The following is a 27,061-nucleotide window of genomic DNA, read 5'->3' on the forward strand; positions in this document are numbered from 1 at the left end:
CACTACAACGTAGAAGTTACGGTAGAACTCCCAGAAGCGGTATTCCAGATCACAGCTTTTACAGGCCTAGTCAGAGATCCACCAGTAAAGTCTTAAGAAAGAAAAGCAGAAGTTCGTCGTGTTTTAACAGTGGTTTTTCATCAGTGTAAGTATTGTTTTGTAGATAAAGTATGTGTCGTGTTAATGTTTGAATGTTGCGCCATCTTGAAAAAAAAATACTAACAGCTTAGAATTAGAAATGGGCCACATTCCGTTCGTCTGTAATTAGAAGTTTTTAAGGACATTGGCAACGTTTCTGGATTTTGTTTAGAATTTTTCAAGAACTTTTGAACAGGTTTAATGTTCAATTCAGGTCTTTCTTACCCATCAACAGGTTGGGCACACACCGCCAAATGGTCATTTAACCCCCGTTTGGTGGTCATTCGCCCATATCGGCGTCTTTATTAACCACCAAATGGGAGATAAAAATCGTTCTGTTCACTTCTCTGGAATGACGTGAAATGGCGCATAATTTCAACTCACGGGGAATAAAATAGAGATATTTATCTGTACTCTGAACAAAAAAAATTAAAATTTCAACGCGGACTTCTTTGCGCAGTGTCGTTCAAATAATTGACAAAATCGTCACCTATGTAAACAAGTGAAACGTTTTCTGTTCTTACTTAAAAAGAAAAATTCCCTCCGTCTTGCGCGTAGTTGAGCCTATCAATCGTGTTGATCACTTCATATTTTCTGTCATCCGGGCAACCGATCAATTATCTAAACCAATCAAAAATGACGATTTTTTCCAAACTTGGGTCAAAAGACTGAATTCACTACGAAGGCTCATAAGTGTTAATTTTCAAAAAGTAAAATAAGAGGAAGGATAAGAATTCGCTTTTATTTAGTTTATTTCGTAAGCAACTGCTTTATTCTTTATACAAAAGCGATATGCAGTGAATTCATGTTAAAATAATCACTCGAAAACCATAATCTTGGAATAAAAACAGGAATAATTGCAAATGTCACTTTGTAAAATTTTTATTCAAAAATATTTAATAAATATGGTAGATACAACATAGATATGCATACTTAACCACAAAGGGTCGCACAGAAATCGTAACTTCATCCTAAAAGAAAATAAAGAATAAATATTACATTCAAATGTAAGAAAAATGAATATTATAGCAGTAAGTGCCCACCATACGAATAAGATTCGATGAGCTCGTGTTTAACGGGATTTGATCAATATTTATATAGACGCAGATCGAAAGATCGTTTGAAAAGTAACTTCTCTAGACTAACACCTCTTGTTTATATGTATTTTTTACCGAACTATACACAACAAAATAATATTTCGTATTGTTTGAGGTAATAGTTCGGCCGTCACGAACAGCTGTGGGTTTCGTTTTTACGAAGTTCCACAGAAATTCCACATGGAAAATTGACTAAATTGTATTAAATGTGCGATGAATATGTTAATCAAAATTCCCCAATGCCTAAGTAAATGCGCTTTTGCTTTATTTCAATGAAAATTGGATTTGAATAAAAAAGACCACCATTTGGTGGTTAATAAAGACGCCGATATGGGCGAATGACCACCAAACGGGGGTTAAATGACCATTTGGCGGTGTGTGCCCAACCTGATCAACCGAGCCTTCCTTTAAAGATTTTGTGAAATCAATATGTTTAATGAAACATATGACAAACATATACTTTGGCTGAAATTGCAAATAAAGAAACAAAACACAGAAATACCAGCACTGTTCTTTGATTTTGAGTTACTTCCCTTAACATTTAAATATTATTCATAATGATCAAAAGGTTGGTTGTTTGTCTCTATACTATAATTTACTTTATTTGAAAGGAACTGTCATTAAACACTTTTGCAAGGATTTATTATTAACTTTTAATGGTGCCTCCTTCACATAACCTATAGAATCGTTCTAATTCAGTCTACCTAGCTATCACCACTTTCATCATAATTATTTCACATCTTTGCATGTACTTATTCTAAAGGTTGACTGACTGCCCCCCCCCCCCCCCCCTCGGTACAATGTAAACAAGTCCATCGCTGCTTTTCTTTTATTATTCTAGAGTTGAATATATCACAGTCTTCACGAAAACTTTTCAAACTAACTGGCCAGTCGGACCAGTGAACTTTCAAAATGTACTGGCCCACCAGAATTTTTACTGGCCCCATGAAAAAATAAAATAATATATATATATATCCATTTATATAACTGTAAATTAATACATGTTTACGCACTTCAACTTTTGAAATGCCGCCATTTTTCGTCCTTTGTCGCGTTTCGGTAAGTTGTTCGTTGGAAATTCGCACATTTTACGTACTTAGTTAATAGTTACTAACTTACTAGCTAGTTCCTGTTGTTACGTAATACATCCAGGTTATAATAATACGATTCAACAACGTGTTTGTTCTTTTTATTTTATATATTAATGAAATTTAAGCAAGTAAGTCAGTTAAAATATATACCAGGTATTGACTGTGTATGATTTTTAAAATCAACAAGCCCATCGGACTTTTTGAATTTTTATTTTCACTGACACAACATCAAAATTCACTGGCCTCGGTCTTCGGACCAGTGAGTTTTCGTGAAGACTGATATCAGATAAAAACACACATGACTGACACATGCTTTTGTTTACCTCTCAGTCTGTAACACACGCTTTATTGGTTTTCACCGCCTAGAGAATTCCATATGGGAGATCACTCTCAATGATTTTTTTTTATAAATGAAAAAACCTAGATATAAACCTTTTTTCTCCGGAAACCCAGCGTTTACCAATGACCTTAACGTGCGAGTACCCATTATTGCCGAGTACCCATTCCTGCCGATTTCCGTTTTTACCTTTAAAAATCTGTCAAACGGTTTAGTTGTAGTTTTTTCGTAAGATACATAAAATACACAATTTTTCAAACCACCAATCGTCTCGGAAAAAGAAAAGGCCTATAATAGTAATACCAGGTCTGAGGATAAAATAAATTATCACTGTTTTGTGTCTGGAAAGTCTGCATTAAAAGTGGTCTATTACACACTTACCATTTACATCAGAAGATTTCGTTGGAAACACATCCCTGGTGACAGAGACATATGTCTCTGCTGGTGATTAGAAATGAAGTTCAAGTAGCTATTCAGAATTTCCTAATGGCCATGATTATTCTTTCAGTTTCATTCCTCAGGTTGTGTTACATGAAGGTGCAGCACATCTCTTGATTAATTAAGCTATATTACGTGAATTTTAGCTATCTTGGCAATTTGTAATTGCTTATGAGCCTTATTTTTCATAATTTTTAAAACTTGGAATAAATCAAGAGATTACAATCAAACGCTCGTGGTGTTGTCTCTCTAATTTCTTAGTACAGTATTTGATATATTACATTTATAAAGTTTTTGGTTAACATCTGACAAAATTTTTTTAAAAACTAATTTTTTTTACTTTGTGTTTGAATTATTTATAATATGTTTGATACGAGAGTTTACAAGTAGAACTAAAGGAGACAATCATAACTGCTGTGTGAAGAACACGGACATCATGTTTTATTTCTAAGACGTTCTTTCTCTACTTTTTAGCTCACCTGAGCCGAAGGCTCAAGTGAGCTTTTCTGATCAAAATATTGTCCGTTGTCTGTCGTCCTTGTAGTCATTGTCGTTGTTGTTTTCGTCGTCGTTCGTGATATGTGTCTTAATTTAATATGAAATAATATAACCCGAATTGCAGTTTTGTGTTTTTTTTTAAAATGAAATAACAAATAGGATGCTGTTTTCTGTGCAAAACTACTGTATTATTGTCATGAGTATTTGCCCTTAAAGAAAGCATGGACACATAGTCTGTATTGACTGTCAATATCTGTAGAATATTTAACATGAAAGTGTGATCGTTGTCTTTCATAACTGATAAGAACAGTAAACAAGTTGCATATATTGCTTAGAGACAATTTCATTCATTGGTTTTATCCTTCCATCAGTGGCAGTGCCCTTAAAAAAATTAATTTTTCTCAAGAACCATGGTGCCAATTTTAACCAAACTTGCTACAAAGCATCCTTGAGTGAAGGGGATTCAAATTTGTTCAGATGATGGACCGCAACCTCTTTTAAGGGAGATAATTTAGAAATAGTGAAAAAAAGCAAATTTTAAAAAATTTTAAGAGCCACTGATGCAAGAACTGATGCAAGAAAGTTGAAACTTACGTGGTAACATCCTCAGGTAGTGTATATTCAAATTTGTTAAAAGCATGACCCATGGGGTAGGTTGGGGCCATCAATGACCGATCAATTTTTTACTTGGAAATGTATAGAAAAACTCTTTTAAAAATCATCTTCTCAAGAACAGCAAAGACATGATTGTTTGTATTTACTGTTTGTTCAAATCATGATTCCAAGGGGGAAGGGCAGGGCCTCAATAGCTAATCAATTTTAGTTTTTCATAGAAATATATAGGAAAATTGTTTAAAAAATCTTCTTTCAAGAATAGCAGAGTCATGATAAGTCATATTTAAATGAAAGCATTCTTGGGTAATGTAGATTTACGTTTGTTCAAATTATGACTCCCCGTGGATAGTGCAGGGTCAAAATGGGTGTTCGAAGTTTTATATAGAAATATATAGGATAATGCTTTAAAAATCTTCTTCTCAAGTATAGCAAATTCATGATTGGTCATATTCATATGGAAACATCCTCAGGTAGTGTAAATTCAATTTTGTTCAAATCATGACCCCTGGGGATTCTTAAGGTGGGGCCACTGTGATATCCAAGTTTTACATTGAAATATATAGAAAAATTATTTAAAAATCTCAAGAACAGCAAACTGATGATCAGTCATATTTATATGAAGGCATCCTCAGATTGTGTTGTTTTAAGTTTGACCAAATCATGACCTCTGAAGTAGGGTGGGGCCACTATGGAAGACCACAGTTTTACGAAGGAATATATAGGTAAATTTTTTTTTGAAGACGGCAAAGACATGATTTGTCACAATGTTAAGTTCAAATGTAAAGGGCAATATATCCACAGGCAGTCAAAGGAATATGCAAGCACCCCAAGTTAGTGTAGATTCAAGTTTGTTCAAATCATACCCTCTCCCCAGACCCTTTAAGGATTGGTTGTGACCACTTCTTGGTTAAAACTTTTCAGTAGTAAACTGATTTTTGCTTTTTTCCTAGCCACAGTGCTCATGTGAGTGATGTGGCCCATGGGCCTCTTGTTGCACATGCTGAAAAAATGGCACATTTAAAAGGAAAAATAAAATAACAATCCATCTTTTTTTATTTTCTGTTACAAGCTTCCTCCATGTGTTTGGGTGTCGGGATTTGAGTTTCGTTTGAAACCTTCAAATAAGAAGCATTATTATGATAGTGATTTCAGTTCACAGTGATAAGACGTTGACATTGGTGTGGCATGTACCAAATTCGTTAACATGATACATGTAGTAAATTTGTATGGAAAAGAAAGAAAGATGCAGTGGTATATTTAAGCATATGCAAGTACTGTAGAATCCTTAATATATGCCTGGAATTATTTATCGCGTAATTTGAGCAGGGAGTGGTCTTTTTCATGCAAGCATCTACTGTGACACGTGACCTCGCGATATATGGTCTCATCCGAATGGCCAGTCTCCACGTCCCTCAATGAGATTCAAACCCGCTACGTAAGGAAAAACTACTTACTTTGGCTCTATATTTCGGGTACAAATTGACTTACAGTCATCAAGCTTTGTTATTTTATTTATCTTGGGTCCTTGGAGTAAGATGACTGAAAAGTAGGTCACTGTAGCATACTTTAGAGATGGTTTCTTTAAATAATTTTGATTTCAAATTGGCTGAGAATATATTCAAACTTTGTCAGTTGATGCATCTTGGGTCCAAAGCGTAAGCTGACTGAAAAGTAGGTCACCATGACTGTGTTTAAACATTTTTAGGTAATCGTTGGCTTAGAAATACCCAAACTTTATCAGTTGAGGCATGTATGGTCCTCAAAGTATGTCAACTTAAATGTAGGTCACTCACCTACTTGAAATTTTATGGCTATATTTAAATGTTTCCAGGTACTAATCTACTTATAGTCATCAAACTTTGTTGGTTGATGCATCTTGGGAGGCTTTATTAGGTTACCTGAGTTACTATCCATTTTCAACCGATGTCGTCTGTAGTTCATTGTCCAACGTCCGTCGTGTGATAACATTTGAACATTTTCAGCTTCTTCTCTTAATTAAACCACTGAACCAATTTCAACCAAATTTGGTATTCAGCATCTATGTGTGAAGGGGAACATAAATTGTGAATTTCATGGTCCCTGCCCCCTGGGATCTTGGAGGTGGGGCCAAAACCACTAACATTATTGCAATCTTTAGAAATCTTCTTCTTTACTCAGGGACATCAAGCAGGCAAACTGTGGCATGAATGTATTGAGCATTGAGTCCTCTACCAAAATTGTGAAATTCATGGCCCCTGGGTCAGGGGTTCTAGGGCAGGGCTATATAGATTATATAGTGAAAATTAGTGTTGGCAACGAGTACCCGGTTAACCGTTTAACCGTCGAACGATGCGAGTATCGGTTAGTAAAACTGCTACCCGGTTACTCGCATGAAAAAAAACTTAGTAAATGCATTTAAAATGACTGTTTTCTAGTTTATAAATTTATATACTTAGTAATACACATTTCCCTAATTTTAGATACCGTTAGACTTGATCTAATACATGGTTGTAGTGGATCAAATTGTTTTGATTAGTTTTCACAGTTTTCACAGTTTATATAATTAATAGCTTTGATTGCTTGGGGGTATACTTTTGAAGGCCTGAGTTATGATAACCTCATTTTATAATTTAACTTAACGAGGTGCCACCTCAAACAAATTAAGCTTGGGGTGTAACTGTAAGAAAGAACAGTTGATTCAAAATCTTAACAAATTAACCTATAATTACGGAGTATGTAGATGATTATTATTCTCCATGATAGCGACATATGGAAAATATAGCTGAAATGGAAAATATAAGGAAAGCTATTGTGACACGGCGATGAACGATGTCATTTTTGTCTCGCCTGCGACGAATGTCGCGAAGCGAGACATAGCGACCATAGATTCCGTCGTCGTCGTCGTCGGCGTCCAACTTTTGGTTAACCCAAATGTCAAAGTTTTATAAACTGCAATAACTTTCTCAAATTTTATTCAGTCTTCTTGAAATTTGGACACAATATTCAGTATGGATAAAAATTTATATCCCAAGTATGATTTTGAAAAAAAAAATTCAAATTTTTCCGTATTTTTTCCTTAAGTTGGACTTAGTTTTTTCATGATAATTTATGGTGAAGACCTATATTCCAGCAACTATAAGTTATAGGGATATGATAATTAGTCAGTGGATACATCATGGGTAACCACAAACGTCAGTACCAGAATTAGGTCATCTTGACCTACATTTTTCTGCATGAGTGACTTTGGTTAAATTTTTGGTGGAGGTCCATATCTCAGCATCTATAACTTATAATGGCATGATGATTTGTCATTGTACAGGTTATAAGTAACCAACAACATCAGTACCAGAATTAGGTCATTTTGACCTACATTTTTCTGCATGAATGACTTTGGTTAAATTGATAATGGAGGTTCATATTTCAGCAACTATAACTTATAGTGGCATGATAGTTAGTCAGTGGATACATCATGGGTAACCACAAACGCCTGTACCAGAATTAGGTCATCTTGACCTACATTTTTCCGCATGAGTGACTTTGCATAAATTTATGGTGGAGGTCCATATCTCAGCAACTATAACTTATAGTGGCATGATAATTTGTCAGTGGATACATCATGGGTAACCACAAACGCCTGTACCAGAATTAGGTCATCTTGACCTACATTTTTCCGCATGAGTGACTTTGCATAAATTTATGGTGGAGGTCCATATCTCAGCAACTATAACTTATAGTGGCATGATAATTTGTCAGTCTACACATCATGGGTAACCAACAATATCAGTACCATGATTAGGTAATCTTCACCTACATTTTCTGCATGAATGACTTGATACATATACAGTGGATTTGATTTCAAAATGCAAGTTCAAATTATTGCGACTCATAACACGTTGCAATATTCGCAATAATAAAAACATCACAATAATTTGTGAATTTACAGGGTATATGTATATATATATAAATGCCAATATAATCGCCAAGGGATTAGATATTAAGTCAGCTGTTCCATTTCTTTATTATTGTATTTTTGAGTTATTCCTTCTGAAATGTCAATAAATGCTTCAGTTTATCAGACAATCATTTCTTACTAACCACAGCGACAGCAGGCGAGACACAGGGTTGCGGGCAACCCTTACGTACTTTTTTTGTCTTCTTCGTGTGTCAAATTTCTTATTTTCTTTAATCTAAAATCAATATTCGTTCACAATATAACATGTGTGTATTGTAAATATAATGTCTATATACATAGTATATTTGTGTATCACTACTACCAATAAGTAAAGTATAAGATGAATAAAAGATGTGGATACTTTACGAAAAATCATCCGAGTAACCGGGTACTCGATCGGAAGATGAAGCGAGTAACCGGTTTCTAAAAATCGTCCGATTTGCCAACACTAGTGAAAATGCATTATTTCTTAAAAAATCTTCTTCTCTGCTCCTGGATATTAAATAAACTAACTAAGTACATAGTTATAATAAGCAAGAGTGCTTCTTCCAAAATTGTGAATTTTATGGCCCAAGGGCCAGAAGTTCTTGTGTTTTTGTGTTAGGGCGGGGCTCTATTGATTATATAGTGAAAATGCATTTATTCCTTGAAAATCTTCTTCTCTGCTTCTGCGTATAAAATAATCTAACTACAGGTAAACTTTCTTTATCTTGACATCGGCAGGACAGTCGAAAAATGTCGAGATATCGGAGGTGTCGAGATATTAGAGTTGAGACTATGTCTTTAATTTACTGCGTAGTAAAAACATACACGTGTGTAACTAGGTTCATGTCTTCAATAGACTGTAGCTCGTTTGTTTCAGTTATCCCTTTATATACTGACACGCAAAAGAAATGCAACACCCTTTTAGGGGGAAAAATATGTAAAGTAAATAATTTTGTATCTTTAAATTATGAATATCTTCAATTTGGTAAACATCGGTAATTTAACGGTTGAACGATTTCCATTCCATAACTTGAAATCAAGTTTGAGTCTGCTTAACAGAAATCGAAAATTGCATGTTTAACAAAACATTTGGCAATATTATGGATTTTAAGAGTTTTTCACTGTTCATCATAAGTAATGCAGCAATATTTAAAAAAATAAACTCTCCTTTCGTTTAGCATAACGATGCTAAGGCTACTTGAAAATGGCTTATGTACACATTTCCATTGCTCTAGCTGGAAAATTTCAATGTAAATTTATGTGTTGGAGAGCTGCTGATGCAAAATGTCACTACATTACGCCTCAACAGGGTCTTACATATCATATGCATTAAGGACAGTTCTTGTACCGGAAGTCTAAGGGTGACTGTACTGCTCTAAGTTAGAGAAAATTCGACCTAATCTTCTGAAAAAATGGCATTTTAAAATGGCAAAGAATAATTCCTTCGCTCAGATCTTGATATTAATGAACCTATTGTATTGTAGAAATTAAGCTGCAATTTTTGTTTAGGGCAGTCTTGCACATTTTACTCGAATGACTGGGAGGGGGTGTTTTAACAGGCATATTTTACTTTGTAAAGTAAACAGATAAACATTTTAAAATTTTTATCAAATCTCTTATGTTCTGAAAAGTGAGTTTATCCTTACTTTATTCGCTTTTGAAAATCATTAGATAAAAAAATCAAACATTTGTAGATTACTGCTTGTTGAGTTTCTTTTGCGTGTCAGTATATTAATAAGAAAATCTGAGAAATTATTCACAAATGTAATTCATGAAATGCTTCCCATTTTTAGCTCACCTGAGCCGAAGGCTCAAGTGAGCTTTTCTGATCACATTAATTTTGTCTGTCATCCGTCCCTCTTCTCAAGAACCAATGGGCCAATTTAAACCAAACTTGGTACAAAGCATCCTTGGGTAAAGGGGAGTTTAAATTTTTAAAATGAAGGGCCAAGTTCCCTTACAAGGGGAGATAATCAACAAAAGACAAAAATAGGGTGGGGTCACTAAAAAATCTTCTTCTCAAGAACCACTTGGCCAGGAAAGCTGAAACTTATGTGAAAGCATCCTTGGGTAGTGTAGATATTAAATTGTTAAAATCATGACCCACGGGGGGTAGGGCGGGGCCACAATAGGGAATCCAAGTTTTACATAGAAATATATAGTACAAATCTTTAAAAATCTTTTTCTCAAGAACCAGTGGGCCAGGAAAGCTTAAACTTATATGGAAGCATCCTTGGGTAGTGTAGATATTAAATTGTTAAAAAAATGACCCTGGGGGTAAGGCGGGGCCACAATAGGGAATCCCAAGTTTTACATAGAAATATATTGAACAAATCTTTAAAAATCTTCTTCTCAAGAACCACAAGGCCAGGAAAGCTGAAGCTTATGTGGAAGCATCCTTGGGTAGTGTACATTTTAAAGTTTTAAAATAAAAAAAGGAAGGGGGTTGTTGGGCATGATAGGTATAGCAAGAGGGGGAATATGGTAAAGATCTGCATCACCCAAGTTACTCAGGTGAGCGATGTGGCCCATGGGCCTCTTGTTATGGAAATCTTCTAATCCAGCATTCCACGTGCAACTTGCTTTGTCAGAAAAGAATACATAATGCGTTCTGTAAAACTTAGAAAATCAATGATATAAAGTCGACTTTCACCATACAGATAATAAAATTAGTGCATATTTTTAAAGTTACTTCACTACAATTCATTTTTATTTCATCGTGATTTATATTTTTTTTCATTTCATTTTTAAATAAAAATTTAAAAGCATATGCGTATTAAAACAAACTCAATGATGTAACACATGCATTGAATATAGGGCATGTCATAATGGCCGAGCATGTCGTAAAGTTTTATATTGAAATATATAGGAATTTCAATACTTTTTCCTAGCCACAATGCTCGGGTGAGCGATGTGGCCCATGAGCCTCTTGTTTGAAAAAAAATTTAATTTATGCTAGATTTCGACATAAATAAATGGATGTACATTTACGCAGAGTCAATCAGATTTATCAATGTTATTACCCAAGCTGCACATGTTAACCAGCTGAACATTAAACAATGTTAAACAATTAACATCTCAGTGACTCCGAGGGGGCTTGGGTTTCCTCTACAAACACATTTCTACAGAAGTGGTATGTATAGTCAAAACATTGGTGAATTTCTGATGTCACGTCGAGATACATTGAGTCATTGTGCATGACGTGACCAGCTGACTACCAATTATGTTAAGTAGAGCAGGAAATTGCCCTGATGTCGACATATACCAGGTAAATTTTGCTCTTGGGACTGTGAATATACATCAAGATAAGCAGGGTAGTCCACCTAACCGAGGTCGACATATCCGAGTTTTTGTAAATCATTTATATAGTAAATAATGCCGGGATTGCGGATGGATGTAGACATATCCCAGGTTGTCGACATATCCAATGTCGAGATACCGAAGTTTACCCGTTAGTACATAGTTATGATGAGTAATAGTGTCTCTTCCAGTATTGTGAATTGTATGACCTCAGGGTCAGGGGTTCTGGTGTAAGGGTGGGGCTATGTTGATTATATTGTGAAAATGCATTTATCTTTGAAAATCTATTTCTCTGCTTCTGGATTTTTAATTCTGATTAGCAATTGTGCCTCTTTCAAAATTGTGAACTGTGAATTTCATGGCCTCTGGTTTAAACATGAACCCAAGTTAATTGTTTGAAAGTTGTTACACAATATTCAGGTGACCTATAAGGCCCATGGGCCTCTTGCCTAAATAGATAAAGGATACTTAGAGGCTTCAAATAGAAGTGATATACTTTGTATAATTTATCAGAAAAGTGAATCAAGGTCCTTGGACCACTTGTATAGATGAGTGACTAGTTTGAAATTTTTGGATAAGTCTATTCCCAGGTAACTGCAAGCCCTATCAGATCAAAATTGCATACATGATACATCTTGAGATGTACTCTACTAGATTATTAGTTTGTATAATGTCAAGTCTGCATTACTAAAACCCAAAGACAACGCTCATTGAGTTGATATCTTTGATTAAGCATGTTTAATATCGCTTTGTTGACATAATTACACCATGGAAAAGAATGGGGCCTCTGTTATGAAAAACAGCAAAGTTAGTTAGACAAGTTTTGTGTCCCGTATGATTCTTGTTACATTACTTGTATGTGGCTATACATGATTCAATAGAACCAGATACTTTATATGAGATGCTTCATCCACATAGTTTCCAATATTTGATGAAAGAATATGTTATAGAGAGTTTCCAGTCAATTAAGCATTATTGCCTATGAGTCTTGTCCGATAAATCATCATGTGTCTCTTGCTTTATGTTTTACAGATGCCAAAAAGAAAGAGTCTTACTGGCCGAGACAAACGTATGAAGGCCAAACTTAGAAAAAGGGAGGAGAGACAAAAGGCATCCCAGTCTTTATCTGATGTGTCTTTAGATGAGAAGTCAGATGCTACTCCCAGTCACTGTGCAGTTGATGAGACAGCTTCTCCCCAAACTCTTTTGGGGCAAGGTTTTATAGGGTTACCTCCTCTTGAGGAAAAACCCTTGGCCAGGGTGCAGGCCTCACCTCGAGTGAAAATGCACTCAAATGCCCCGAGGTTGCCATCTCCTCGGGGAAGTCGTCTGTTTGTCCGCAACGAGGACAAGGCACCGTCCCCTGACTCCCCACCGTGGGTTTGTACTCCACCGAGGGTACCTGGGCATGATGATGGCTTTAAGCCTAGCCCAGCAGGTCAGGCGCAGCTGGATACCTCCAGGGCGGAGGAGACCAGTAGAGTACTAAAAAAAGATGAGGGCTTCTTGACTGAATTTAAAACTGAGTTTCAAACGAATACTAAAGAAATTTTGAACGAATATCATGAGAAACTAGAGATTGAATATGATAACCAAGATCAAAATAAGCAAAGACATGAAATTGAGATACTTGAGGAAGTTGAAAATAAAAGATATGAAATTCAGAAACAAAAGAGTGAGATACATGAAAATATGAAAAAAGAGAATAATTATCAAACTCTAGAAAATTTGAAACATGAAAACCAAAGAAAACAAAATGAGAAACAATGGAACAAAAAGAAATATGTAAATTGTGAACACATGTTTGAGAATCATGTAAATCAAAAATGTGAGCATATTGACCATGACAGAAATGATGAAGAAAAGGAAAATATCAGATATGAAAATGAACAAATTTCGAGCAGCTTAAGTGTAGTTCAAGGTTCATTTCACCAGGGAGAAATGATTTTTGGTGAAAATGCAGGAACACAGTGTGTTGCAAATTGTTTATCTGGTATTGCATATCACAACATTAAAAATGCAAAGTACTGGCAAAGAGCAGACATAAACAAAGTTTTAGCAACAGGAGATGAGTTATACACCTACTTGCAATGCAGTTCTACAATCAAAAGCAGGTATCTGTTAGTGAGTGAGCTGCCTCAGTATTTTGAGTGTTTTGGTAGAATGTTTGAATTTGAAGCAAATGAATCAATTGCAAGTGTAATAAATTTATCAGATGCAGAAGTATGCTATGATGATTTCTCTGCTTATTCACTTAGAGATGCATTGCAGTTATCACTTGGAGATACCAATGGGTGTATTGTGTGTTTTGGTGGAAATGCTTTTGTAGTTGGGAAAACTGACAATGGATTCTTCACATTTGATCCACACTCAAGATCTTCACAAGGACTTATGACTGTAACTGGAAAAAGTACAAGGTTGCTTTATCAGACATTTCAAGAAATTTATGATCACATTTGGTCATTAGCATTGTCAATGGGTTACTCAGCTGTTGTTGATTGTGAGATTACTGGTGTGCATTGTTCATTAAAACAGATTATTGTTAACAAATGTGATTCTACAACAAAAGAAACACTGTCGCCAAGTGATAAATGTGAAGTTGATCTGCCTGCTCTGGATGTAGAGAAGAAATTGCCACAGTGTGGTGGGAAAGATGGTAGCAATTCAGATGATTTATGTTACCTGTACACTGAAAAGGAGAGCATAGGGAATGAACTTCCTCCTTTCTCTGCAACTGTTAATATGGAGATTAAGAAGAATATTTGTCATAAACTTGGTATTGAATTTTCAGAGGTTGGAGCTAAATATCATGCTGATTTCATAGGTGAACAATCTGTTCTTGTGAAAGATATTGCTCCGGATGGGAATTGCTTTTTCAGGGCAATTTCTTACTGTATTTCAAATACCGAAAATTTTCACAATGTAGTTCGACAAGCAGTATGCAGACATTTAAAGACGAATGAATTGCTCTTTAAGGGCTTTCAAAGAGATAGTAGACAGGCAATAAGTACTTATCTTGAAATGTCAAAAATGTCTGAAAATGGAAGATGGGCTTCTGAATTAGAACTTATAGCCACTGCTCACATGCTGCAAATTGACATCTACACATTTACCCAAGGACAATGGTTGCGATACTCAGGAGAACAAGTAGAATCAGGATGCCATGTTAACAGAGGCTCATTTTATTTGCACCACATGAATGAAAATCATTATAATGTAGTTGTATCACAGCAGGAGAAAACACCCTTTACAGATACTGCTAGTTTAAACAGCTTTTCAACTCCACTGTCTTATGTTAGAAAAAGGGAAGTGAAGAAGAACAAATACAGAGAATATCTTGAGAAACAGAACTGGAAATACAAAAAATGTTCTGAAGAAAGAAATAAGGTTTTAGGAAGAAATAGGAAGAGATATAAAGATAACCCGATCTTCAGGAAGACAGTAATTCATCGCGCAAAGCAAAACTATGAAAAATATAAAGACTCTCTGCATTTTAAAGAAAATGTGAGAATGAGAAGTAAGAAAATCAACAAAAAGATGTATTCTTTCAATCCAAAATACCGGTTAAAGAAAAAGTTTGAAAGCATTCAAAGATATAAAACTTGTGCATCTCATCAACAAAAGGTAAAAGAAGCAAGTAAACAGAAATACAAAACAAATCCTGGACATAGAGAAACAGTGAAAAAAGCTAGTGTTCACAAGTACAAAACTAACCCTGAACATAGAAAAACTGTAAAAGAGGCTAGCATACACAAGTACAAAACAATCCCTCAACATAGAGAAACTGTAAAAGAGGCTAGCATACACAAGTACAAAACAATCCCTCAACATAGAGAAACTGTAAAAGAGGCTAGCATTCACAAGTACAAATCAAACCTTCAACATAGAGAAAATGTAAAAGAGGCTAGCATACAAAAGTACAAAACTGATCCTAAACATAAGCAACATGTTATGGAGAGAAGTACTGAGAAATATAAGATAAATGCAATGCACAGAGAGAAAGTGAAAGCCACTAGTACTAAACGATACAGAAATCCTCAGTTTAAGAAGGCTTTTCTGAAGAATTGTAGGGTAAAATACAAAAGTGACAAAAATTTCAGAGAAAGAAAAAAAGATCAAGTAAAAGAAAGAAAGAGGGAAGCTTTTTTGAAGCTGCAAAATGAAATTGAAGTTATCAATAAGTTTAAACAAAATTCATGTAAAAGTCCAGAGTATGTTTGTTGCTGTTGTCAACGCACATTATTTCAAAATCAGGTGCGTACTTTTGACAGCAAATCGTATGAGAGCAGAGACTCTGTAAAAGAATTGGTCAAGATGTGTGTACAAGAGGATTATTTACATGAATGCACTATGAATTGTCATCAAGGATGCACAAGGTCATCCCTATGGATTTGCAGAACGTGTCATCAAAAAGTACTCTCAGGGAAAATTCCTGCAGAAGCAGCTGTAAACCGAATGAAGGTACCACCAGTACCCATGGAACTCAAAACTTTAAATAGTTTAGAAAAGCAATTAATTTCCATACACATACCATTCATGAAGGTCATGAACTTACCTCAAGGAAGACAAAAGAATGTGCATGGTCCAGTTGTTTGTGTACCATCAGATTTAAACAAAGCATCTAGCTTACCACGAACAGCAGATTCTACCATGCTTCTGAGAGTTAAATTAAAAAGAAAGCTGTCATTTAAAGGATATCAAGAATATCAGTTTGTAAATCCACACCATGTGATCAAGGCATTGAACTTCCTAATGGAAAACAACATCTGGTATAGAGACACAGAATTAAATAAGAACTGGGAAGTGTCTGCAGAAGATGACTGTTTGATAGAAGCAGACGAATCACAGCCAATGTCTGACACTGAAGATACTGATGATCAGGATCCACCTGCAGCTTCCATTGCATTAGACACCTGCTTACAACCTATAGATGTGGTTCAGGAAGTATTAGATCATTATTTTGATGATGTGTTCAATCTAGCTCCAGGGGAGGGAAAAAATCCAGTAAAAATGTTACAGGATGAAGGAAATGAAGCTAAAACATTTCCATATCTATTTCCAACAGGAGAAAATTCATGGAATGAGAATAGGGATATCAAAATCACTCTCAGTAGATACTTCCACAATAGGCTGATGAATGCCGACAACAGATATGCCAAGGATTCAAATTATTTATTTTTCTGCCAGTACATGTCTGAACTCAATCAAGTAATAGAGAAAACTCAAATATCTGTCAGAAAATCTTCAGCTAAAACTACATCAGGACAAAAGATAACCTCAGAAATATTACAAGATGTTGATAAATTGGCAAAACTGTTGAGAAATGATGATGCATTGCGATTTATGCAGCCTATACGGGGAACACCCTCATACTGGCAAGCAGCACAAAAGGATCTCTTTGCCATGTTACGACAAATAGGTATTCCAACTTGGTTCTGTTCTTTTTCTGCTGCTGAGTTCAGATGGAATACAACAATAGAAGCAATCTTACGCCAACAGTGCGATGACAGACATGCAGAAGACCTAGACTGGACAGAGAAAAGTGAAGTTTTAAGAAGTAATCCTGTGACAGTGGCACGGATGTTTGAACATAGATTTCATGTTTTTCTACATGATGTAATTATGTCACCATCAGAACCCATTGGAAAAGTGATTGATTATTTCCAGAGAGTAGAGTTTCAGCAAAGAGGCTCACCCCACATGCATTGTTTGTTTTGGATAGAGGGAGCACCCAAATTGGATGAAGATGGTGAAGATGCTGTATGTGAGTTCATTGATAGATATGTCACATGTGAAATACCCTCAGAAAGCCAAGATGCAGAACTGCATAAAATTGTCCAAGATGTACAACAACACAGTAAAAAGCATTCACAATCCTGCAGGAAGAAAGGTACCGATTGTCGATTTAATTTCCCCAGGCCACCATCCAAAAAAACTTTCTTAGCCAAGCCTAGAAATTTTGAAGAGGACACAGAAAATGTAAGCAATGGAAACTTGGTATTAAAAAGAAATGATGCAAAGGCAATCTTGCAAAAAGTATGGGAAAATGTTCAAGATCCAACTCAAAACTTGTCTTCAACAGAGATATTTTACAAACTTGGAATCTCTCAAGAATTATTTGAAGATGCATACAACATTGTAACCACAAAACAGACCATTGTTTTACAAAGAGAACCTTCTGAAGCATGGACTAATCAGTACAACCCTTGTCTCTTAAAATCATGGGATGCTAATTTAGACATTCAGTATGTGTTGGACCCATTCAGTTGCATTGTGTACATTATTTCATACATCTCAAAGTCAGAACGAGAAATGGGCATGCTATTAAAACAGACAAAAATTGAAGCAGAGGAAGGAAATCTAAGTGCACGACAAACAATGAAAAAAATTGGATCTGCATACTTGCATCATAGAGAAGTAAGCGCACAAGAGGCAGTCTATCGAGTGTGTAATCTCAAAATGAAGGAATGCTCTAGGAAGGTTACATTTATTCCTGTCGGAGAAAATCCAACAAGACTTAGTAAACCCTTGCATCAAATGAACAAAAGCAAAGAAATGGCTGGAGATGATGATGAAGATGATATTTGGATGACCAATATTGTAGAAAGATATGAGAACCGTCCTAAATTGCAGGAATTTGCTGAAATGTGCCTTGCAACATTCTGCGCTGATTACAGAGTCCTAGCAAAATCACAAGTTCCTTCAAACCTTCGAGAGGGAATCTTTGAATTGCAAAATGGAAAAGGTTATATTCAAAAAAGAACAAGGACAAAGCCAGCTATTATTAGATTTCCTAGATTCAACAAAGAGAAAATGCCTGAAAAATTCTACCAATCTACACTTCAGCTTTTTCTTCCTTACTGGAAAGAAGACCAACTTAAACCACCAAAGTATGAATTGTTTCAGACTTTTTATGAAAGTGGATGTGTACGTTTGAAATCGGATAAAAAAGTGAAGATGGTGAGGGAAATTGTTGATATGAACCGGCAGATCTACTGCAAGAATGAAGATGTAATTGACCAAGCACAAGAAACTTATGAGATTATAGGAGAACCTGAAGATGCCTGGGCTTTACTATGTCCCCAGACTGAAGAGAGCAGAGAAAACTGCATGAAAAGAAAATCTCAGGTGTTGCAAAACAAAGAGGAAGCAGAAGATGTTCCAGATTTGCAAGATATTGAACATAATGCAGATCTTTTGTACCAGATCCAGAATACAGCTCATTCACGCCAAAAAATGTTGCCATTGCTCCGTACTTTAAATGCAACTCAGAGTGAGATATTCTATTTTGTACGAGAATGGTGCCTACAGAAATGCCATGGAGAAAAACCTAAAGCATTTCATATATTTGTAACAGGAGGTGCTGGAACAGGGAAAAGTCACTTGATTAATACTGTTCAGTATGAAGCAAGCAGATTATTTTCAAGAACTTTAACCAACCCTGAAAGTATCTCAGTTCTCTTAACTGCATTGACTGGTACTGCAGCATTCAATATAGGAGGAACCACACTGCATCATGCATTTGCCCTCACAAAGTACTTACCAATCCCTTATGAACCTCTACAAGAACAACGCCTTAGTTCCATCAGAGTGAAGTTGGAAGATTTGCAAATATTGATCATTGATGAAATATCAATGGTGTACAAACGCTTACTGTATTATGTTCATGAACGTCTTGTACAAATTAAGAAATGCAAACTCCCATTTGGAGGTGTGTCAGTTATTGCTGTAGGAGATTTTTATCAGCTACCTCCTGTCAAACAGAAAAAAAATGAGCGACTCTACAATGACTGTTCAACTTATCCTGTAGATTACTGGAAGGAGCTATTCAAGGTTGTTGAATTACATGAAATTATGCGACAACGTGAAGATGCCACTTTTGCAGAAGCTTTGAATAGATTACGGGTGAGAACAAGCAAAGAGAATTTAGAACCAAATGTGGCAGAAATGTTATTAGAGTGTGTCAGTGAAGGATCAGAAGATGCACTTCATGTATATGCAACCAATGAAGAAGTAAACAAGTACAACCTTTCAATGCTAACCACAAAATGTCAGGAGCTTGTTGAAATAAATGCAAAGGATTATCAAAAAGATCAAACTTCAGGAAAGTTAAACCTGCGAGAGAATCCCATTGCAAAGAAAAAAGCAGAAGGACTACCAATGTCAATAATTTTAGCACATAATGCACGTGTTATGCTGACTCGAAATATTGACGTAGATGACGGACTTGTAAATGGGGTAATGGGATTCGTATCGGATATCCAATATGCAAACAGAGCGCAGAAAGAAGTTAACAGCATTGGAGTTATTTTTGATAACAAAGATGTTGGGAAGAAAAGTGGAAGGAAAATTAACTCTGGCAGAATCATGGTGCTCATTGAAAGAGTAGATGAAGAGATAAATGAAAAGCATGTTAAAAGTGTTGTGAGACATCAGTTTCCTTTGCAATTATCATGGGCCTGCACAGCACACAAAGTGCAAGGTATGACAACAAATGAAATTGTCGTGAATCTAGACAAAGTATTTTCACCAGGACAAGCATATGTAGCTCTTAGTCGGGTAACATCAAAACAAGGATTACATCTTGAAACATCCCAAGGTGACGTACAAAATTTACTTCGGAGAAAAATATATGCAGACCCAGATGTTAAAAATGCAGTTTGTGACATGCCAAAACTTCTTGAAATTACCACAAACTTGGCTGAACCTGACTGCAAGAGAATTGTATTGCACAATATTCAAGGATTACCAGCAAATTTCAAGGAGATGATATCAGATACACGATTTCAAAAAGCAAATGTTATTTGTTTGACGGAGACCTGGTTGCAAGAACCATCATCAGTTCAATTCTCACTGCAAGGCTTTAGGTTCATGCACACATTGAGAAAGAATTCATATGACAAATCTAATGAGCTTTATTCCAAGATTCAAAACTCGAATGGAGGCGGAGTTGGCACATATATCCATGATGACGAAGAAGCAAGACAAATTGATATTCGTGTCCCAAATATTGAAGTTGTTGCTTTTGTTTTTCAAGAAAACATCTCAGTTTTGACAGTATATAGACCCAGCTCTTTGATAAAAGACTTATTCATATCGTCGCTTGAGCAGCTTACAAATTTCATCAAACGAGAATGCGAAAATTGTATTATACTGGGGGACTTCAATGAAAATGCTGTAGATGACACTGGACCAATTCAAAAATTCTTGAATGATCATGGATTTAAACAACTTGTTACTTTCCCAACAACAGAGGGAAGGACAATCATTGATCATGTTTATGTGTATGGCCTTCAAGAGTATCTTATTGATGTGTCACTACTTCCGACTTATTACAGTTATCATGAGGCAATTATTGTAAAACTGTATAAGAAATAAATATTCTGTTGATAGTAATAATAATGCTGCTTGCAGTACCCAAATAACAGATTTTCAATTGACACAGCGAAGTGATTCTCGTTCTTTGTGACTTTAAAATATATTGTTAATTTAAGAGATAAAACAAATTACTCTTATAAGGAAGCCATTTCTCTATCCCTGACCTTTGTAATAAGCATAGTAGCTGATGGAAAGCCTACATGAACATGAATTCAAAACTGCAATGCTATTGTGTGCAAAAACTACACAGTTTGTCTCCAAACCTAAAAAAATGGTTAAGACTCATGTAAAAGAGTGAAGTAATTACATTTGAACTTCAGTATCGTAGAACACCGATCTCAAAAACCATGACTATGGAAGTAAGATAAAGGTCTAAACTTCTCTGTCTCTCTGTTCCAGAGATAATTTTTTTTACTTGGCCCCCTAGTATTCCACATAATGAGGTCTGACTATATTACTTTAAAAACTAGCAGGATCAAAACAGTACCTGTTAATGAAGCTTTGCATCTACTATTGTTTCTTTCAAGGAAATTGTCATTTGTATAATGAGTGTAATTTACCCATAATCACTCATATTTTGAGACAAGTAATTTAAACAGTAGCATCCATGATTTATTATGAAATCAAATTAAAATTAAAAATAAAATTAAATTTGAACCGTGTTCACATGAGGAGTGAAATGCAAATTAATTTAATTTGAATTTATTTACTGCACATTAAATTACTTGTATTAGTTGCATGTGAACACTAAGTGAAACTAATTTGAATTAAATTTTTTGAACTGCAAAATTAGGTCAAATGCCACATGTCAGTTGTAAGCTTTAAGTATTTGTGCTATTTTTGAGTGAAAAATTAAGGAAAATTGTGTTATTAAATCACAGAAATGTATGTATAGACTTAGTAACATTATGTCAAATACCTCTGCTCCTGCATAAGGTGACCTGATTTGCAAATGACATCATAATAGCCTTACTAACACTTGAGCGTAGAAGTAGAATTTTAATTCGCATTAGATTACTTCACTCTGAATGCAATATAATTTGCATTAGTTTGATTTGCATTAATTTACTTTGTTTTGATTTACTACTAATTAAACTTGCAGAGCTTTTTACTCTTCAATTTCGCCGTATTTTTTACGGATTTTTAATCCAAAATACGTCTCATGTTTTGCTATTATGAAAAGACGGAAATATGTTCGTATTGAATTTAGCAGTTGGTCGCATTATAATCTGCTGAAATATGGCTGAAAGAATGCCGGCTTAAAACAGCAACAATCATTGACAATTAATTGTGATGGTTTGGTCGCCCGCATGGCGCAGTGGTTAGAACGTCTGCTCTAAGAGTTGCACAGTAAGGACTTCTCCATACGTCGAGGGTTCAAATCCCATTTGTGCGTCCTTCAAATCAGACCGTACAAACTGTGTCACAGTAGGTGTTTGCACGAAACAGACTTCTCCCTGTTTTATGGCCTTGAGTGCTGTGTAAAGGATAAAATTTGCAGCTCTTCACAAGCAGGTGGTGACATCTTTATGAGTTAAAATATTGAGAAAGACATTTAACAATCAATCGAATCATCCTTATGATCTCTGTCAGTTTCACATCCTTTAATCACTGTAAAAAAAGAGATTTCAAGCACATCGGCGATTTCGAGTTGCCAAAAATGCTATGATATATCATGACAAAGAGCATGATATTTAACCATATTTTAGTAACCAAAAAAGCAATTGTTTTCTAATTATATACGTAAGATCAATTCTTACTGGCAAATATTAAATCTCACGGACAAATCTGATCAAAAATACTGAGAGACGACGATAAGGGTAAACAGGTATGAACTTGTCGATCATGTGAACAGGGCATAGGTCTCTTCTTTTTTTTCTTCTCAGTATATTAAATTAAATTTCATGATTATGTACTCTTGCTCCTCCAAAATAGTAACATTTAAATATCTGAGATGAAACTGGTGTGGAAGCATCATCAGGTAGTGCAGATTCAAGTTTGTTCAAATCATGACCCCCAAGGGTACGGTGGGGCCACGATTGGAGATCAAAGTTTAACATAGGAATACATAGGAAAAATCTTTAAAAAATTTCTTCTCAAGAACCACTGCACAAGGAAAGATAAAACTGATGTGAAAGCATCCTCAGTAAATTCAAGTTTGTTTAATTCATGACCCCAGGAGGTAGGGTGGGGCCACAATTCAACTGAAATGAATTTTGCTTTTACAAAGGCAAAGTGCTCAGGTGAGCAATGTTGTCCCTGGACTCTTGTTTGTGCTTGTTCCATTCACTACTGCATAAAATGTAAAATGTGCTTACATGAGCTCTCTCTCTCTCTCTCTGTAATATATGTTAAATAAATTATCCTTCATAATTATGTTTCTTTTATATTTATAGATTGCTGATTCAGAAGTTGAATTCATGAAGTTGAGCATGGAGGATACTTTTAAAAATGTATGTCTTATTTCCTATAATTATTTACATATTAACCTGTTATTTAGAATAGTTTCAGTGTTGATAAATTGTAAATGGTTTCTGTATACCGCTATGCAATTAAACAGAGAAGCTTGGACAAAGTTTTTCTATTTTTACAGTTTCCCATAATTTTATGCTATAATAATAGCTTCATTATCAAAATGATTTCAATGAACATGATCAGATTATGATGGAATGTACAGGTGTATAATGTAATGTACAGGTGTATAATGTACCACAACTGTCAATGTACCCTTTTAAAAAAAGAAAATTTCTTTTCTAGGAAAAATCTAAACCATTATTATTAACAACTCGATTAGTGTTGAAGTGCCCAAATCCAAAGCCTTTTCTCAGGAATTACTTTCACAGGAGGGAAAATCATCAAGGGAACTGAAAAGGGAACAATTGTGACATCAGAGTAAGTAACAGTAATGCCTAACAGGTTAATTTATCTTTACAATAGGGATTGTGATGATATATTACTGCCTTCTGAATGTTAACAATTTTTTAGATCACTTCATATTTAGTATATACTTGTATAATCATCACTAATATAACTGAAATATATCAGAGTTTGGTTATTGTACTCATGTTCTCAGCCAGCTAACCTCTCCTCTGGTATTTTATATTTTTTTTCAGGCATGGAGACTGGTCCTAATCATGTAAAAGCTATCTTGGATTGTGAAAGAACACTGTTATTACAGTAACATTGAACCACGAAAAATAGGTGATCAGAAAAAATCATGTCAAAATTAATTAGATATATGTATTATTGTTCTCAGTTGCATCTAACACTAATTTAGGTGTTGACTTTGCTCTTGTACCAAGAATCTTGGTGCCATCAACGAAGGAACGAAGAGGGAATATCAATCACATCCATTACATCAACGAAAGAAAATTATGGCATACAGGACATCACCTGGAACTCATCCGTAGGTTTATGTATTTAGATGGCATTGACCTTAGTGAACAAAGAAATTTTAAAAGGTATTTTCAATACGACTAATGTAGACATGCCAACATCAGAAAGTTGGTCAGTCTCTTGAGATATTTGTAAATGAAATATATCAATGGTATAGTACTTTACTGACATGCATTAACTTGATTAATGTCATTAATATTGTCCATATTTAACCTATAACCCCCCAAGTTTTCTCAAGGGTGTTAATGTTTATTTACTAGTATTTTTTTTATTTCCTATATGTTTTTAATTTACTAGTTGTGCACTTGTTATTTCTTTGATTGCTCCTTATGTGTTACAAACATGTTTCTCCCAATGTCATCAATATTGTAGACTATCTATTTATCATATTGTACGTCTGTTGACAGTCCCCATGATCCAATGTGTTTTTATTATAAACATTGTAACTATAACATTGTTAAATTTATTTTTATTAAACAACAATATATCGCTAAACACTTCAAGTTCTATTTGTTTTCTCTGTGATGTCTCTTTGAAAGTTAGTCAAGTTGATTATTTGATCATTCTACCGGAATGTAAATTTCACCAAGCAATAGGTCAGGAGCTTAAGAGGGCTTAACGCATGTAAATGTTGTGAGTCTGTCTTTGATTTTGATGTCAGTTGACAGAAACTATTGAAATTAAAATGGGAGGCCTCTTGTAATTTAAATCCATTATTCTACATTTTCTTATAATCTAAATTTACTATTTTATTTTACAATGAATTGGAAATATAAGGAAATACTAAACCCATTATGCATAAATCCCACGTTTCCAAGTTTCGTTGATGCCCTGGCATACTCTACTAACTAGGCAGTGATTCCTTAAATTAATTTTTGATTATGTTGTAGCATATTATAGTTTTGATATTTATGTCCTGAATATTTTGTCATATTACATATTTATATGTATATATATGTTTATATTTAGAGCTGCAAGGCGAGAAATTCCCTTGCTCTGAGACATTATTTTTCTCAATTTTTAAAGTTTATGGAAAAGTTGTATGTTCTAAAATTATCTTTTCAGTAATGATATCTTAAACACATATGATTCATTCATTCTGTTAAATTAAATATTGGATGATGATGCATTTTTAAAGTTATCAATAAAGCAAACTTTAGAGGAAAAAGGATTTGTTTTGTCAAAAAGAAGTGAATTTTATGCACGGCCAGGAATATTGAGGGGCCATATAGTGTTTGTCATGTCCGTCTTCTGTTGTTCTGTCACACTTTGCATTTAGCTCAGTTCAAAGGTCAGTTTCAAAGAAACTCTCAGTGATATTTTCATCACACTTCGTGTGCTGATAGATATTAATGAGAGCTATGCAACTGTGTCAACATTTTATTACCTTGAATTTGACCTTGACCCCATTTCTCTTAAATTAGTGTTTAGCTCAGTTTTAAGCATACTGTTCAAGATGGTTTTACCAAACTTCACTTGTTAATAAATACTGATGAGAACCATTTAACTACATCACCATTTTTTACCTTTTCTTTGTCCTTGAGCTTACTTTTCTTAAAGTAGGGTTTTGCTAAGTTTTAAAAATGGCATTCAAGATAGTGTCATAAATTATTGGCATAAAACCATTCGGGCCTTTGGAGTAATGAGTGTACACACATCAAATAAAATATTAACCAGTTTAATATAGAAAGCTGTTACAGCAATTAGGAATTATCTATATCTCATGAGAATTGGCAGAAAAAAGATCTCAAAATCTCAATTTCATTTTATTTTATAGTCTGTCGAAAAAGATATTTAGTTATCTACTAGTTCAGTTTAATTTTTAAGGAGGCTCATTACACCACTTTTTGATGACGTACTACACAAAAAACTAAACCTCCATTTTGTAGACCGGTTCGCTCAGGGGACGAGTAGTATAGTTACCTCTAAAATATGACCCTGACCTTTAAAACGCTTTAAAAATAGATGAAACATGCGGTGTTGTCAACAGTGAAACACAAAGTAATGGATTCATTATGCATAAACCAAGAAGAATTGCTTTTAGGCAGAAACAAACCACAGCAACTGTCAAATCTTCGCCAAACAAGTAATGTCAATTTCATAGCGATGCATGCAGTGAACTATAATCAATCACTGACATGTATGTACAGGTTGGGACCAATCGCCCAAATGGGACATAATAGTCCGTTTGAGATATAATATCCCAAATGGGCTATAAATTTACAGTGCAAAAATTGAAAATTTTTATTTTGGCAATAGATATCATAAATCCGCATCAAAACACTTAAAAAGGAATAACTTTTGGTAAGCAAGTTTTTCTGCAATCCTACTGTTTGTAAGATTGATCCCCAAGAAGTTAAGGAACTTCCGAGGGATCAATCTCCTAAACAACTGGCATACATGAAAACTTGTCAACCAAAAGTTATTCCTTTTTAAGTGTTCTGATGCGGATTTATGATATTTATAGCCAAAATAAAAATTTTCAATTTTTGCACTGTATATTTATATCCCATTTGGGATATTATATCCCAAACGGACTATTATATCCCATTTGGGCGATTGGTCCCAACCTGATGTATGGAGAAAATTCGAGTTAAAATCTACAACCTTGTTGGAATTAAAATTTTATTTAATTGTGCTATTTACTGTGTTGGTGTTAATTTATATATTTGTTTTATTGATTTAAATGTATATTGTCTGGCAATTTAAAGCTTTATTCTGAATTTTATATGTAATATAAAACGTTCCATAGTGTTTTGAGTCTTGGCTAATTAGGAAAGATAACTCTTGAAAGTGGACTTTCTATACCAAATATTTTTATACCCCCCGCTTGAAAAGCGGGAGGGTATATAGTAAT

General features: G+C 34.8%; 1 long non-coding RNA gene across 1 annotated transcript; it reads left to right on the forward strand.

Annotated features, from left to right (window-relative positions):
• Positions 1-25,372, forward strand: LOC134249869 (uncharacterized). The gene is made up of 4 exons (XR_009988382.1): positions 1-145; positions 23,205-23,261; positions 23,566-23,700; positions 23,922-25,372. It is a non-coding gene; the product is annotated as an uncharacterized LOC134249869 (long non-coding RNA).
• Positions 25,373-27,061: the final 1,689 nt, after the last annotated feature.

The sequence above is a fragment of the Saccostrea cucullata genome, unplaced genomic scaffold, assembly GCF_032062105.1.
Source record: "Saccostrea cucullata isolate Sc308-1 unplaced genomic scaffold, CSIRO_AGI_Scuc_v1 ctg4008, whole genome shotgun sequence".
NCBI classification, from domain to species: domain Eukaryota; kingdom Metazoa; phylum Mollusca; class Bivalvia; order Ostreida; family Ostreidae; genus Saccostrea; species Saccostrea cuccullata.